The sequence below is a fragment of the Nothobranchius furzeri genome, chromosome 3 (assembly GCF_043380555.1).
Source record: "Nothobranchius furzeri strain GRZ-AD chromosome 3, NfurGRZ-RIMD1, whole genome shotgun sequence".
In the NCBI taxonomy this organism is placed as follows: Eukaryota; Metazoa; Chordata; class Actinopteri; order Cyprinodontiformes; family Nothobranchiidae; genus Nothobranchius; species Nothobranchius furzeri.
Genome location: NC_091743.1, coordinates 66008372 through 66025513, shown reverse-complemented (window position 1 = coordinate 66025513; position 17142 = coordinate 66008372). Strand labels below are relative to the sequence as shown.

Genomic DNA, 17142 nt, shown 5'->3' with positions numbered 1-17142 from the left:
TCACACAACTTGCAGCACAATCATCTCACTGTCAACGTGCAAAAGATGGAACACGCTTCCTTCCAACATGTTTCAAAAGGTCAGGAATGCAGGATGACCTTAAGTGAATGCCAATAATGTCAGAGTTTAAACAAACCTCCTGTAAAGGCTTTTCTATGACTGGCTGTGAGATAATGGACCCAATCGGTTCAGACTACTTATTTATTTATGTCTCACTTATCAGGATTATCCGCATGTGACTGGTCTTAAGTGGACGATAACATTTAGCAACCACTAAAGTGTCCATCCTAGCGTCCACACAAGTGATTGGATCATTTCTGCTCTTCAGTGTTGAATAGTATATATATATATATATATATATATATATATATATATATATATATATATATATATATATAACATGTTAAAACTCTAAGAAGATTCTGAACTTCTTGTTTTTGAAAGTAGAATTAAAGAACGTTTTTTCATATTAGGAGTTCTGTATATGATTATATGGGATTTTTAAACTGCCATTCTGGCTGTGCATAAAATAATGAAAATCATTCTAATAGGTTAACATCCCACGGATGAGCTAGTGCTAAAGGTCACGAACCCAGCAGTTCTCGTGTTATCTTACAGTTCAACTGAAGCATTTCTACCTTCATCACCTGACAGGTGACCATTCACCACATACATGTGGATTTTTTTTTGTCATAAACTCATTCAAGTCTTCATTTAGGCCAAGTATTGTCCATCAAACAATTTCATGCCATGGAGTCTAGCTAGTTTTTGTATCTGTCTTTATAATCTATGCTAAATGGAGTGAAGCTGATGACAGCAACAGTAGACAAACAGCAGGATTAATACAACAACTATTGTTTGCAATGATCTCTAAACAGCACAACTTAGAGAGATGAGTAGGAGGTTGTTGCAGGAACATGGAGCCTGTTTTGGCCATTGCCCACACGCAAAAGGTTAGGATGTTATATGATGATCTAAATCATAGAACAGTTGGAATAAAAGGCCCTTGTGGAACGTTTGATGCAAAAATTGTTTATTTGCTAAGTGTGATGTAACTTTCTTGCATAAATCTTTAAATTAAACAGAGCTCTCAAAACATGTCTTTTATGTTAAAATGGTTAAAATGAAGACAAGGAAACAAATAAAGAGAAGGTAGGAGCTGACGATTGACAGAGGCGACATTGACAAAGCGCCAATAATTCAGACTCCTGGGAGCGTAAGTGATGTCTAAAAAGGTAACATTATCTATGACCAATCAGAGCAGGAGGATACTGTTGCCATAGCTTCAAGGCAGGCATGAATAATAGCCCTATCTGTTTATTTCCCTCCTTCCTTCTGTGTGCCTCCCCACTGCCCTGGAGGAAATCTATTTGAATCAAACACTGGAGGAGCAGAGGGGGGCTGCAGGGTGAGGGGCTGAGGCTGACAAGGGCAGGGGAAAGAAGCAAAAGGGGCAGAGAGGAGATGCTGTTGAACAGAAATTTTTTTCTATAAAGTAAATACCAGGATTTATTGTGTGTCACAGTGTTATCTGCTGCACCTTTGTAAACACCAGGTATTAAAGGTCACTTTATGGGTACAAGGTACAAGCTTGTTATAAGTCAAAGGAGAGAGACAGATACAAATCCCAAACCTAAAGCCTCTGGACAGGGCCGGCCCAAGCCTTGGTGGGGCCCTGCACAAGTTTTTCTTTGGAGCCCCCATATCAACAAGTCAAAACCAGATGATTCATAATTCCTAAGCTACACCGTTTATGTAACATACCCACAGTCGTTGGAGTCTTTTGTAATTTACTTACATCATGTGTTATTATGGTTATTGATTGTAAAATGACCAGAGCAGCAAACCAACAAAAACACTCTAATTCATTTGCATTTTGAAATGCAGAATGTAATTTAAGTGTGGTATATTAATTATTTGAACATTGACAAACACCAAATTTACAGTAAAAAGTAAAAATGCTTTGCACATGCCTTGGGGTGGCGTTGCCCCTGGAGACTGGGTTTACCGCAGGACAGGGCAAAAGAAGAGGCAGGGGTAATAGGATTGTGGGGATATAAAAAGGTCGCTAATGAAGGAGCACCGCTGCTGCTGTCTAATGTTTTGGTGATGAGGTTAAGTTCCTCTAGGAAGCCTTACGCATTTCCCACTGGACTCTGGTGGCTCTCCCTCCATGCTCTCCATCTTTATCCCTGTCCTTCCCATGCTGTTTACAAACTCCAAACCTTTCAGCGCCCATGAAAGAGGCCACAAACAAGTCTGTGTCCATAAAAAGCATGAATGAAGCTCCAGACGTAACTCTAATGGCTGTTCATAAACGCTACCTTGACTCACAGCCTTCATAGCAGAACAATGTGTCATAAAAATAGAGACCACACCTAACTTTGTGCCCTATACTCTTTGATTACAGTATTTGAGACATAATATTAATAGCAGAGCCAGCGAATGCTTCTTTGTGGCCCATTAAAGTGAGGAAAAGATAAAAAAGGAACATGTGTGCAGTACATGAAAAGAGAGAGAGGACAGATTGACAGGAAATCCCACTGTGACACTAAACAAACCTAGATCACACGGACGGTTTGTGTCTCTAATGACACACTTTCTCGTGGCTCAGTGACACAAAAGTCCACAGAGAGCGTCGTCATCTTTAGGAAAAGGTGGCACTTGCCCTCATGAGGCTGTAAATGAAAATAAATGTTAAGATGCTCTCAAAGACGGATTTGAGTTTTAAGGACACGGCTCTGATAGCACCGACTCCGTTCTCCAGAGGAATCCAAGTTCAGAGCACAGAAATAGCACATTTATGGTTATTTTGGGATATTTTGCTGTACTTGAACCTCAAGGTCATCTCTGTACAGATTTAGTGTGTGACCCTGCTTTTACAATGTCTGTGTCACAGCTGTTGTGATTTCATTTCCTCTGTAAAACAGTCTATAATGTCAAAGTCAGGCACAAAAAAAAACCTGTTTTACTAATCTAAGCTGCTAAAAACAAATGCATCCTCCAGTCAAACTGAACAACACGTGAAAGATGTGCATCAAAGCTCCCACAGCTACACAAAACCAGTCACAAAGCAGGCTAAAGTACTCTTGCTTGTACTTGTACTTAATCTGTGCTTGTTGGCTGCTAATTAAGTTAATCAGAATCAGAAAATGAAGGCCCAAAATAAAACAGTGTTTCTCATGAAAAAAACAAACAAAGTTTTCAGTTTTTTTCTGCATTCAGAAAGTGTCCAAGAGAACTACTTTTTTATTAGCTTCATGTGCACCATGACTGGTATAAATGCAATATTTGATGATTAAAATGTGTGTTTTGTTAAATCTTGTGGATATTATTTCCTCCCATCACATTTATACAATCAAACTAAACTTCAGTCCAATATTCATGCAAAAACTGCTTTTAATCGAATCAGATCGAACTGGCATTGTTTTAATTTTATTTTATATTCTTACCTTTAGCTATTCATTAGAAGTTTATCAGGTAAAATCGCTGACTTCTACAAAGTCCCGAGCCACTGAGCAAAGCCCAGATATGGTTCACTGGTTTCATTTTCTCATTACTAAAGGTGAAATAATTGTTTAAATGTGTGGAACACTTGTTTCATCAATACATTTGTAATGGTTTCTATTAGGAATTAATGCCTTGTAAGTCAAACTCTGGGGAAAAAAAGCTCCAGTGCACCCGTTTCAGGAACTAGAACAGCCACATTAAAGCTGAGCTGAGGTGGCAAATTTTGGATTCTTCTTTCCTGATATTTTTGACATCTCGCCTCTGATTGAATAAGAGCAACACAATTACCACTGACTTGTAACGTTGATGTTTTATCTCCACAAATAACACAAGCCTGGAGGAGTTCTGCTGTGTGGAGCAGTTGCTAATGCCAACAGTTAGCTTTGACTAGTCAAGACATTTTCTGCTGTGTCTTGGACGCTAATCCGACAACAGCCTTCTCTGTCACGACCCAAGATGGGTGAGTCATGAATGTTAAGTGACAGTGTGATGTAGATCTGTCAGGATTTTCAAATCCTAGCGTTTCATCGCCTGTTTTCTCTCAGCAGCTAATGCAGCAGATAGGTGTAGGAGACTATTTTCATTTTCAGCCTGCATGAAATCTCAGACTGACCGATTATCATCATTAATAATCATTAAAAATGTGTTTTCAGCCAACCACATCCTTAATCTGTTTGCAATGTCACTCAGGATATTTATGCATCCTTAGAAGAGCAGCTTGGATATAAGATTTTGATAATTTAGTTGTTTGTCTTCTTAAAGCCTCAAAGTGGGAAAAAGTGCAATAACCTTCCCGTTAACGAACTCCCAGCCTCCCAGAACTCTAACTAGAGCATCATCGCCTGCAGCAAGGTGAACTATGAGACATGACTGCAGAGGAAGATTCCTGTTCCTGGAGGTCCCAGCACCATCCGGAGAAGCATGTTATAACCTACATAATAATAACAGGTGCAACTCTTTAACTCCCAGCTGACCCTTTACAGCAGGCATCTGCGCAGGTTTTTATGGGGGGTGATGTTGTGTCTGTTTTCGGTTGAGTAAATCCAGGTCTTGCATGAACACTAAGATCCCCAGACAGCTGGCTTGCTTTCCCATCATCCCTCGAGCCACTTCGGAGGCCACGGGGATACCATGCAACAGTCTCCCAGCCTCGACTGCTAGCCACTGTCACCATGACAACCCCCTTGAAGCTTGACAGGAGGTGGCTATGTGGACCTGCTTGTGAAAAGCAAGTCTGACAGAGTCTCCTTCTTTGTGTCTCCCTTCCTTCTGTCCTCGATTTGTACCTTGTTGAGAGCTTACCAAGCTTTGAACCATCTGTACAGTATTTCTCCTCCTTCCTTTTTTTTCAGTTTCAGCACAACTTATCAGTTAACTTGTGTCATTTTGGCCTGTTTTCCTCTATTGCTGCATTTTTTTTGTTTTAAATTAAATGAATAATTTTTAGAAGCAGAATGAGAGGACTTCATAAAATAGTCTGCAAGGCACCGTTTTCATTTTTAACATTGCACAGGATGAACTGACATCATCATTACTGCAATGCCGATCCTTCATTTCTACAAGATGTTATTGTCAGTGGTCAATAGTATGTGAGTAATAACGTGGAATAATTCACACCCCTGACTCCGAATGTGGAACAGCTCTGCCTCTCTGCCTGTGAAACGAGAAGAGGTTTCCATAGAGACGGGAGGAGACTGCGTCTTCCACATTTCCCCCCAGCACGATCGCTCAAAATACTCAGACACATTTGCAGCAGCTCAGCTAGTCTCCCCGCCCTACATCACCTCTTAACTTTGAGCCTCGTTTAGCTTCACCTCCAGCATCTCGTCAAGGTGAACAACTCGCATCTCGTGGTTTTTCTCGAGAGATTCTGTCACAAGCTCCAATATCATGACCTTGCTTCTGTGACATTAAAGCTAACCGCCTCAAGCCATCTTATATGTACTTCATCAATATAGGACATAAATATTGTATAATATTTATGAAGCATTATGATCCAACATCTCTTTATTGACAGCTTTTCAGACAACTTAAATACATCACAGTTGGATTTTTGTTTTCTGAGAACAACGCACATTTAAAAGGAGACATTTTATGCCAAACCCACCTTTTGCATTATTTTGTGCTGCCATGTGGGTCTTTACTGTTTCTATAATCACTCTAAATGTGAAAAAAAAAACAACAAAAAAAACATGTTCATTGGTTTCTGTCAGGACGCGCTGGTGAGTGGAGCGGAGGTAAGGATCCAAACGCTGGGGAGGAAGCAGGCTGGCAGACAAACTAGAAAACTCAAAAGGTTCTTTAATGATAACTGGACACAGGACATGGAAACAATGAGGCAACAAGAGACACAGAACTGGAGGGGTTTAAATACAGGAGGGCTGGGAGCTTGGGTGATTGGGAAACGAGAGGCAGGTGGGAGCAATCAACAGAGACACAGGCTGAACCAAATGTGGAGACAGGACAGGGTGTGACAGTTTTCTGTCAGTGTTGGTTTTAGGATTTATGCTCCTAAAACAAGTCGTTTGAAAAATTCCCCATTTTTGATGTCACAAACTAGGAAATTATAATAAAAGTAACTCTCATGTTCAAGAGAGAGCTGCTGCTGGAGTAACAGCAGCTCCATTCCGAGCCCCTCCTGAGTATCGGAGCTTCTTAGCTTATAGCAGCCTGAGCAAGGGATGGGTGGGCGTGGCCAGCTCCAGCTTGTTTTCTTAATGTAACAATAGATTTAACTTTACTAAAACTGTTACGAAAAAACTGCTAAGATCCCTTTATGTGGGAGGGATATTTTTTTGCAAAGAACTTACAACTTAAGAAAAAGGTTATAATATGTCCCCTTGAAGTATTATTTCATTTCAGATAACGAATATGTCTGCATTTTTTTGTTTAAACATCTGAATCAGGTTGTGTACTTTAAGGTCAGAGAAGCTTAAAAAAAAAACAAGTTTGGGGCATTTGTGAAACGTTTTTTTCTAAGTTGAGCAGAAAGTGCTCCACAGCCATCCTGAGTGAACATCTGATGTAGGTAGGAAATCTATGCTTGTCCCATCCATCTTCTGAATGAATCCCACCTCATCTCCTCTCTTCAATTATTCATGCATTTCAGATGAAGAGAATCCAGACTTAGCATCTATATTTAAACTCCAGCTGCTCCGTAGTGGTTATATAATTTGACACTGTAGAGGATGTGGCCTTTTACATACCAGAGGAGCATCTTTTCTAATGGAATTCAAACCCAGGTTGCAATTCAGGAAATAATAATAATAAAAAAAAGATTGATAGAAGGGGTTTTCTGGAGTGAGAAAACAAGAATGACAACCTCTTCCTGCAGTTTATTAATTGCACTAGAGATTGCCCTGAAATGGTCTGCATTTAGCCTTGGTGTACAGTAACATGATGCTAAAAATATAAAAAGACAAGACTATCATATTGTTCAGGAAGGAGTGCTGCTGTATTAATGAATGTATGATGTAGTTTGCGCAGCCTTGCAGTCCATGATCATTTATTTATCACAGAAACCAGAGAACATCCCAATATGCTCTGCAGACATCAGTGCAGAAGGGAAAATAGGGAGGTAAACACAAGAAAAGAGTCAATTTGAAAAGCAAAGAAAGATGCAGACAGGAAAAAAACAAACAAAAACGCAAAACTCCTCAATAAAAATAGTCAATCAACAGCCGTGCCTGAAGAGGAGGCAATTGCAAGTCTCGCAGAGATGACAGTTACCATGGTGATGATGGCAGTGAACTTTTAAACATTTTAGAAATGGCAGCAAAAAAATAAAGCAGAGAGAAGGCACAAAACATTCACAAAACATTCACAAAGAAACACAAAGAGTTGCACAACCTCCACTTCTGCGTGTAAATGTCATGACGATTCACAGAGCAGGAGGGGTGTGTGTGTGTGTGTGTGTGGGGGGGGGGGGGGGGGGGGGTCACATAAATAAGGAATAATCCTAATCTTGTGCTCAAACACATGCTTACTGCACATATCCAGCTCACTAACAATGCCACAGTCCAGATTTCATAGTTTATGGGAGTTCAGAGCAGTGGCTGCTCAGCGTCAGTGCTGTTAATCCCTCTAAAACTCATGCTCAAGTAAACATGCAAATCCTTCCCGTTTAGGTGAACGGACAGCTGTAAGCACATGAATATTGTACTGAAACAGTCTCTGATGTGTCGCTCTCTACAAGATCACAACAAAACGCGAGATTTTAGAAAGAAAGCATGTAGGGTTCTACCGGATTGAGTCCACCATGAACGTGCACTGGATAATTAAATTTAGATGTATACAAATGAGAGTGTGGAGCAGGCTCTGTTTTAATGTAAATTAATCAGCATGGAGATAACAGACCATGAAGCCCTGCCCTCCCCTAGTGACTGTTGTCATGATGATTTAAAGCTTCGCTTTTAAAGAAACAACATGAAATGACGCTGAAGATGAAAACTCAGGGACATCTAAAAGTTTTTTTTGTTAAATGTTGTACAGATTTCTGAAACTGATTCAAAAGCTGTTGTTTAGTTTCTATTCTGTAACCAAAAAAAGTGTAAAAATGAGGAAAAAAAACTAAGATAAAGTTTGGATTTAATCTTTGTCAAACTTAGGCCCTGTCCACACGTAGCCGGGGATCTGCCAAAACATAGATATTTTTCTACGTTTTGGCCTGTCATCCACACGAAAACGGAGTTTTTTCACACGAAAACGGATCTTTTTAAAAACTCCGGCCAAAGTGAAGATCTGCGTTTCCTCCGTTTTGGGTGTCTGCGTGTGGACAGACAAAACCGGAGTTTTAAGGTCCGCAACGTCACTTTCCGCGACAAAAAAATGCTGACATCACGTGTGCGACCTGTGTTTACACTAGCCGACAGCATGGATGCCCTCAGAGCTGCGCTCGCTTTATCAATTGTCCAAGTGCTTTCTGCTTGTTTGTTTTTGCAAGTGGAATTACTGCTCCTTGCGGAAGACCACAGACGAAGGACGAGGTTAAGAACGGGGGAAGTACTGCCACCTACAGGTCTGGCATGTCCTTAACAACGTATTTATCTGGGTACGTGTGGACAGAGTTTTTTTTAAAACGAGGTGGTGTGGATGCAAGTTTTTGGATGGGCGGATATTCGTTTAAAAAAAAACCCGGCTACGTGTGGACTAGGCCTTAGAGTTCTGCCTCTTTAGACCATACGAGCTAAAACACTCACACGTTTGGTTTTCTAAGGAGGATTCATCAAGCGATTAAGACCCAAACAGCATGGTTGATGGAGGAGTGGGTCAATGACTCATGTGACTAATTAGAACTGAAGCAGCCTTTTGGGTGAGAGGAAGAACGTTGTTAAGAGAAGTCCTGTTGTGTTTATAGTTTATACTTTCAGGCTGCACACAGACTTCACCGTGCACGTATGTGCATTAACTCTGGCAGACTCTTGGGGCTGGCATTACTTTGCTGGATAAAGTAAGCATTATATAATTGGCATTAACATACTGTTGGGTCAAATACTGACACTGTTGGTAAATTTGTAAGAATTATTCTGTTAAATAATCATAAAACAGTCTAATGTTGGTGGAAGGAAGGTAACAACCGATTTCTTTCTCAGTCAACTGGAAGTTGTCATGAAATGAGAAACCGCGCGTCGCGGCGTGTCACGTACGCTGCTCAGCGCTGACTGGCATGGTTAAGATTCTCAGGCAGTGGGGAGCGTTACCGGGCCCTTTGCTTCCTATTGGCATGGCTGGCCAGGCTAACATTATGATGAGCTCTGACTTGAGTTCATATTCTAATTGTGAAAAAAAGATACAAAATATATTATAATTTCTGTTTATTTCTCAAAAATTGCAACTTTGACACACCTTCAGAATCATGTTTAATAACATAAACATTTTAGTAAAGAAGGCATTTTAATTTGGGTAAATTCAGAACCGAATAGAACAAATCAAACATGAAATGTTTGAGTCTGACCCACTTCTCTAAAAATAAACTGAATCATCTGAGTGTGAGGACAGCAGTAGACACATACCAGCCCAATAATGTCTTATGAAGTGGTTCCCAAATGTGGATCACTAAAAACCACACAGGGGTCTTCAGAGGATTTCAATTGAAAAACAATGTCTGCTATATTTCTAGCACACGTCTTTGAAAAGATCTACTAAATTGTCAAAAACTGCTATAAATGAATATGAGCAGAAGCATTGTCTTGACAATTGCTATCCTATGAGTTTCAATTTGAAATGTTTGGGAACCACTGGTCTAATGTCCATTAAATGGTACGTTTTCATCCTATTAACAATCAGCTTCTCCACAATCTTGTGACAAAGCTTAAAGCTACAATCTAGAGTTTTCCCCCTTTCAGGATTTATGTATGAATTTTTTGAAGTCCTTAAAACTGATAGTTTACTGTGCTATAATGTAGCCAATTAGTCTTTTTTTTCTTGCTAAGCCTGCCCCACGTCCCATGCTAGTTCAACTGACTGCCGTTTAGCATTAGCCAATCACGTCAGACATTTAATGATCCAGTTTTTTTTCAGAATCTGAATCAGTTACTCGCTTATTTCATAATCCAGTTGCTAATATTTCACCTATGTAATCAGAAGTACCTAGGCCCAGCAGAGGCCTAATAAAGCCTAAACCTAGGTGGGACGTGCTAGCATGCTTATCATTACAATCTTCATTATAGTTTGATTAAAACCCCCTCTTCATTACAGCTCTTTAACTGTAATACTATGCACATTAGCGAACCCTACAGGTCTGCTGGGCCTAGTTACTGATGCTGGAACTGGATAATATCTCTTCAGGGTTTAACAGCAGCCAGTGTCGAAAGGCATTTCTAATTCCAGATGCCAGAAAACTGTAGATGAGTAGTATAAGGAACGACTCCTGGTGCAATATTTTGTTCCTGCTTCAGTGAGAGATGTTGCATGAGTGTGTTTTTATGGTGAACAGCTAAAGGAGTCCAAAGTGACGGAGAAAGTACCCATCAAGGGGCCGAGCTCAGCCAAGTAATGAAGTGCTTGTCCTCAATCATCTTCTGTCGATGGGCTTGAAGGCATTTAGTCCTTCATCTTCGAGAGTTCCATCTCTGTTAGCATCACCCTTTTCCGTCAAGGTCATTTATTCACCTAGCAACGCAACCTGAACAGGGAGCAGAACTCTATTAAGTATGAAAACTGTAATTATTACCAAAAACAAACACCCGCAACCTTCAGTTGCTCTTGGCACATAATCAGGGGGGTTGATATTAAAGTATCAGACACTAACTCCCTGCAGGGCCACTAGAAGCTTGTGTATTTCTCTGATGTGCATTGAGTTCAAGCAGTGATAAAGAAAACTTTTATTTATTTTTTAATGAATAGAAATGAATAATCTGTTCCAGGTGTTGCCAATGCTAAACTGTTTCCAACTGATGCAAAATAAGACACTTTGACTTTCATGCAGGCTGACAGCACAGACCCCAAAAATATATTTTTTTCTTTTCCACTTGAAACAAACACTTCGACTCGTGCTGACACATTAGGTCCATGACAAACACACAGTAAAACAGCGTCTGCAGCAGCATGGGTCTGACAGCCCCCCGTGCACTGAGCTGTATGCTGTTGCTGCTGCACAACTCATTTGAGTCAACCTGCCCAGTAACACTGATGCAAACATTTGGTACCGTTGCAGCTTCTAGACCCGTCTCCATCTGGAAGGTGAATCTAAATATCTCTGGAGAGCTTCATCGACAGTCCTTTCCCAGCGACTGCCCGCTGGCTGAACTCTGCTTGTTAGAATAGAAAAAGTAAATACATTTGATTCACATTTAAAGCGACACTAAGGAGGTGTCCAAGAGGCATCCTAACTAGATATGCCTGAGCCACCTCAACTGGCTCCTCTTGATGTGGAGGAGCAGTGGATCTACTCCAAGCTCCTCCTGGATGACCGAGATTCTCACCCTATCTCTTAGAGAGAGCTCAGCCACCCTGCAGAGAAAAACAATTTTGGTCAATTGTATCTGCGAACTCGTTCTATCAGTCACTACCCAAAGCTCGTGACCTAAGGTGAGGATTGGAATGTAGATTGAGAGCTTTGCCTTCTGGCTCAGCTCTCTCTTTAACATGACTTATCGGTACAACACCTGCATCACCGCAGATGCAGCACCAATCCGCCTGTCGATCTCTCGCTCTATCTTTCCCTCACTCGTGAACAAGACCCCGAGAAACTTAAACTCCTCCACTTGGGGCATGGTCCTAATCCCTGCATCAAGACCATGGTCTCATCCAAGCTGCTTCACACTCGGCTGTGAACCGCTCCAGTGAGAGTCGGAGATCACGTTCCGATGAAGCCAACAGGACCACATCATTGCAAAAAGCAGAGACCGAATCCCTAGGCGACAATACAGATCCCCTCAACAACTTGGATGAGCCTAAAATTCCCGTCGATAAAAGTTATGAACAGTATCGTGACAAAGGGCAGTCTTAGCGGAGTCCAACTCCCATTTTCTGTTTTACTTCTCTGTTCAGAGTGACCTGAGCTCTCAGACTGTAAAATTGTTATATTTTTTGTATAAAAACTACATGAATCTAGGATTCAAAGGTAATTGTTGTCTGCCTTGATGACAAAGGCTGTGTTTCAGAACTGACATCAGATAATAAACATAAGAAATATTTACAAAATCAGCCTCTGGTGCTCAGGTTTCCAGGCTATTTTTTTACACCTTGGAGTGACTTAGTGTTTTATCAGTCACAGCGTCTGCTTCACCTCATCTGTAAGGCTGAAAGTACTATCTCTTTAATAAAATATCTCAACAATTCACTGCCAAAGTCTCCTGGTTTTTTAAGGACATACATATGTCCCCATATCAAAGAGCCGAAGGCTGATTGCTGCTGTTGTTTTATCTCTAGATGTGTTAAATATTTGATTTTAGCCGTGCACGTGTTTCCTCTAGGGCATCTCTGTCCCAGCATGGCTTGTTTTTGTAAGGGAGGCACACTTGGAAACGAGAATTAATTGATATGATTTGCTTTTTTTGAAACTGTTGTTATTGTGCTTCTGTACAAATTACAAACCAAAAGCTTTTGCTCTTCTTGCCTATGGAAATGAGGATGGTTGTACTTGTAATTTAATTTGGTCCAGTGTCAAGCACAAAGAAGGCTAATCCTGACCTAAATAAAAGTTATAATGAAAGATGTTTCCTGCAAAGTAGAAAATGGCTCAACTATTTTGTTGGGAACTGTGAAAGTTGGTCAGAAACAAATTGTCCTGCTTTTATGTGCAGTGACTTACATAAATAATGATGAAATCTATGCGTTATCTGGGTTTTCAAACTTTATTTTGCTAAATCTTAACTCAATGTTTTAACCCATTCTTATGTATTTCCCCCTTTTCTAAATAATAATAAAAGAAACCCAACTTAAAGACAAGCTAACAGACAAGTAATTCCAGCTACTTAGAAGATGGTCAAGACAAAAAGTGCATCTTCAAAAACACAATGCCCAATTTTTCATGGTGGTTTGCGCAAAAACTCTTTAAACTGACAACGTGTACTTTCCCTGGCGATAGGGGGCAGTAAATACCTAAATCATTGCAATCAGCTGAATTTTTGTGTTTGAGTAAAACCTTACCATGGTTGCAACACATTGTCACTCCCAGGGCGTAAAAAACAAACGCCACCTTCCACGTCAGACCCCAGACGCCAAAAGTGCCCTTTTTCCTTACTTATGTGCGAAAAGGGGTTTTCCCCTTTTCTGACTGCAGATCCCAATGCAGCGTAAAACCGACGCAATGGGATATCTGCTGATGCGGCACCAAACCAGCTCGTTTAACCGCACATAAACCTTAACGTTTCACTATTTATAACCTTCCCCTCTCACTCATCCTAACCTTAACCCTCTTGATGCCTAAAACATTACTCTCACTGTAATCAATTGTTTGTTTCCCATGCATTCTGACTGTGAATTTTCGTATTTGCCGCCCAAGGGGAACGTTAGAACATACCAGCTGGTGAGGGGGAGGTTACACATACCCTCTACTTTTAACCTCCACCGTGGTAGTTGAAACCTCCCCCTCGCATTGCCTCGGTCCAAGCCCGACCAATGACGAGGCGGCTCCCACCGTTCACTTCATAGAGCGACCAACACATCACTGACGTGCTAGCTAGCAAGATGGTTAAGGTTAGGATGGGGTAAGGGGAAGGTTAAATAACAATAGGATAAGGTTAGGGTGAGGTACAATGAGCTTGTTTGGTGCCCTGGCTGCGGACATCCCATTGCGTCAGTTTTACGCTGCATTGGGATCTGCAGTCAAAAAAGGGAAAAACCGCTTTTCGCACATAAGTGATGAAAAAGGGCACTTTTGGCGTCAGCGGTCTGACGCGGAGGGTGGCTGACCAAGCGTTTGTTTTTGACCCGCTGGGAGTGAAAATGTGTTAGGGTCAAAAATATCTGGTATAACAACCTCCAGAAGAATGGCAAGCACATCAAAGTCTCTTTCATCACTGGCAATGAGCGATGAGGTAAATGTGTAAAACAACGTTTATGAATGGTGAAAGTTTTGTAACTGTTTGTTACAAATCAGTAAATGCATTTTGCTCTCACTGGCTCCCGTAGAACCAAACACAGCATCTAATATGGCGTCGCCCAGAGACTTATACCCACTCCCATGTATTTTAGACCCGATTTTTATGGTTTTATGTTCCAAAGCCACGAATACTTTTCGACAACTGAGCATCATTTCTTTCATTTTCAGCATTGTGATGGGTATTTCCAGAGATTAATGGTAAAAACTACACATTGTTTCTTTTATAAACCAACACTCTGCCATCAGTATAGCATCAAACAGTTATTGACCACAAATGTTACACAGCTAGCCAGCTTTATAGAATAATGCGATCAACATTTTAATGTGAAATATAAATCTGTGTAATTGTAAAAAATAAAAGGTTAGGTTTATTTAGCGATTTTCAAGGAACTCAAAGCACTTTCCATTATTCAACGCACACACACATCCAGACACTGCCAGAGATGGTAAGCTACATAGCCACAACCGCCCTGGGGCAGTCTGAGGCTGCTACTTGACCAACAGCAACACAGGCAAGTTAAGCAAAGTCTTGCCCAAGGACACAAGAGCAGAATAGGAGCTGGAATGTATCCCGCAATTCTCCGATTACCTGGCAACCCGCTCTACTTCCTGAGCTTCTACTGATTCCAGTGTTTTTAAAAATGTCATTTTGGTTAATATTACTATTTTATTCTAATAATCTTTCCTTCTAAAGAAAATAACTTTCATCCACAATCTATCACACTTCTTCTTTTCGATCTCAATATCAAATGTGTATCTTAATTTTTCCAATTCAGTCGGCGTGCTGCACAGTAATTTTCTCTTTTATGTTTACCGTCTCCAGATCGCTCGATCACAGCTCTTTTTTTTCTTTTCTTTGCTGTCTTTAAAGTCCACTCCTCCCTCCTCTAAAGCGTACCTCCTCCTGGAAACAGCGATGTCTTTTCATTACATGCTCATATAACAGCTCGATTTGAATGAAGAAAGGGAGCTCGCTTTGCTTTGAAGCAGCAACACATGATTCATGACCACCTCTAGTTGCCTTCTTTTATTTTACAGAGTGAATGTGTGTTTTGTTCATCTGCAACAATCAACCTACAACCTCCAGGGCTGGGAAATCAATGCAGAAAGGGCCAAAGAAAAGTGTTGACTTCTTGCTGAACCCCAAAGCAAATTAGTCTCAGCAGAAATAAACAAGGTTACATTCTTTAAAAAGAAAAACAATGTTGGTCATTTCCACTAAATCTCTCAAAATATTAAAATCCATATCTAAAATGTTTCTACATCACTGAGATGTTAATTCATAAATGTAATAAAATATATTTATGTGTTAATTTACAGGACTAAATCTATAGCCTGGCATTAGGATATATTGACTAATACAATCTTATCATTAGAATTATTTCAGACTATTCATTATATAATAATGAAGTATAATGCAAACATAACTATGTTGTTGTACAGGTTAGTTCCATTAATCTTGTCCTCATTTTAACATAAAACTCAGTCAAAGGTTAGCAGAAAATATAAGGCTTCCCTTATTGGTGGGTGATAAATAGTTTATAGATATGTTATTAATGAATTTGTAATAAGTTTTATTTAAGGGTGAGGGAGAGAGAAAGAGAGAGAGAGAGAGAGAGAGAGAGAGAGAGAGAGAGAGAGAGAGAGAGAGAGAGAGAGAGAGAGAGAGAATTGACCTGCTTCTTGCAAAATAGTGAGCCTAATTTGTTTTATTTGGCTTCACATAAATTAATGCATTATAATTTGTGTGATAAAGTGTCACAGATTCATTATTAAGACATCTATAAACTGTTTATTAGCCATTTGAGGCAGTGATAGCTCAGGAGGTAGATCGGGTTGTCCAGTAATTGGAGGGTTGTGGAATCAATCCCAGAGAATGCTGCTGTTGTGTCTTTGGGCAAGACACTTTTCAGTGCACCTTAGGGCATTTATGCCTACATTGTAGCTCACCACCACCAGGTTGTGAATGTGTGTGTGTATGGGTGTAGGACTGACTGTGTGTGTTCTAAAGTGCCTTGGGGGGTTTTAGGACTCTAGAAAGTGCTAAATCAATACAGATCATTTATAAGGGGGGCCACATGGTGGTACTGATATATTTATTGCCAAGCTAATAAAAGAAGACAATACTGTTGCTCTCTCTCTCTCTCTCTCTCTCTCTCTCTCTCTCTCTCTCTCTCTCTGTGTGTGTGTGTGTGTGTGTGTGTTCGTGTGTGTGTGTGTGTGTGTGTGTGTGTGGCTGTTAGCCAAATGTCTCACAAGGATTTTAATCAAACTTTCAGCATTATCACTGACTTTCATTTGGAGTCAACATAATTCAAGATGGCAGCCAATTTGAATTAGCAAACACAACACTGGTGATGAGTTAGTGGCTGAAAGTCTCATAACAAAAACTCAGATCATGCCACATGCTACATTATTGTTTGAGGTTGGGTTTAGTCAATTTTCTAAATAAGACTGTCAGCCATGACAGGAGACAGGAAACATGTATAGATTTAAATAATTTAATACCTTCCCAGGAAATAGCTTTTCCCCCAAGTCTGTCCTCTGGATGACACTAAAACCTACAACTTACATAACATGACTGATAAAATAAACAAAACTCTACATCAAGCCTCTGCACTTTAACACTGCATGAATATTAAATATTCAGCAGAATCCTTTAAAAAAAGTCCTACGGCTTATTCCCAAATGCTGTCCATCATCAACAAATTATGCAAATTAGTATTTTGTGTGACCACTGGACCCATTTCTCCTGCTTGATGTCAGGAAGTCATTAAGATCTGCTAGGATGATTACATGTACACTTCCTTATGTGTATAAGGCGAAATAAAGAATTTGTAGAATTTGTAGTGAACATTCAGTTGCACAACTCTAAATGACCCGCACTTGTATAGCGCCTCTCAGAGTAAGGACTCCAAAGCACTTTACACTACAGTGTATCATTCATCCATTCACACACACATTCATACACTGATGGTGATGAGCTACGATGTAGCTACAGCTGCCCTGGGGCGCACTGACAGAGGCGAGGCTGCCGAGCACAGGCGCCACCGGTCCCTCCGACCACCACCAGCAGGCAAGTTGGG

At 40.4% G+C, this 17142-nt stretch overlaps 1 protein-coding gene across 2 annotated transcripts in view; it reads right to left on the bottom strand.

Moving 5' to 3' along the window:
- The window catches only part of kcnb1 (potassium voltage-gated channel, Shab-related subfamily, member 1), a 43388-nt gene that overhangs the window by 5480 nt on the left and 20766 nt on the right, over window positions 1-17142 (bottom strand). The window lies entirely within an intron of this gene.